The 433-nt window shown below is 21.0% G+C and overlaps 1 protein-coding gene across 1 annotated transcript in view; it reads right to left on the reverse strand.

The window, feature by feature from the left end:
• Nucleotides 1-433, reverse strand: part of LOC108688027 (collagen alpha-1(II) chain-like) — a 44,998-nt gene that overhangs the window by 23,957 nt on the left and 20,608 nt on the right. The window lies entirely within an intron of this gene.

Here is a 433-nt window from a genome sequence, read left to right on the forward strand (position 1 = left end):
ATTTTAATATAATAATATATTAACTTCAAAATGCCAAATATTAATAAACATTACAAAAAAATTAAACAAAATCTGAAAAAATTATTAAACAATATATAGAATAAAATCTAAGATATGCTTTTCTAACAATCAGCATTGAATCATTTTTATTCTTACAATTAGTATTTTGTACTATTAAAATAAATGTGTCAAATGTACATTAATGAAAATTATAGATCTGAGAATCTGAGTCGAGCATTAATGCAATCATAATTGTAATTGCTCTAAATACTGTAGTATCTTTCATATGTACACGCATGATGTTGTCACACAGTGATTTATCTCAAGGAGATATGCAAATAATATTAAATATATGTTCATTTAAATTAGAATAAAAATTTTTTATAAGACACTTTGCATCAAAGATACTTTATTTTACATTATGATACTTATT

This window comes from Atta colombica, unplaced genomic scaffold (genome assembly GCF_001594045.1).
Source record: "Atta colombica isolate Treedump-2 unplaced genomic scaffold, Acol1.0 scaffold1, whole genome shotgun sequence".
NCBI lineage: Eukaryota > Metazoa > Arthropoda > Insecta > Hymenoptera > Formicidae > Atta > Atta colombica.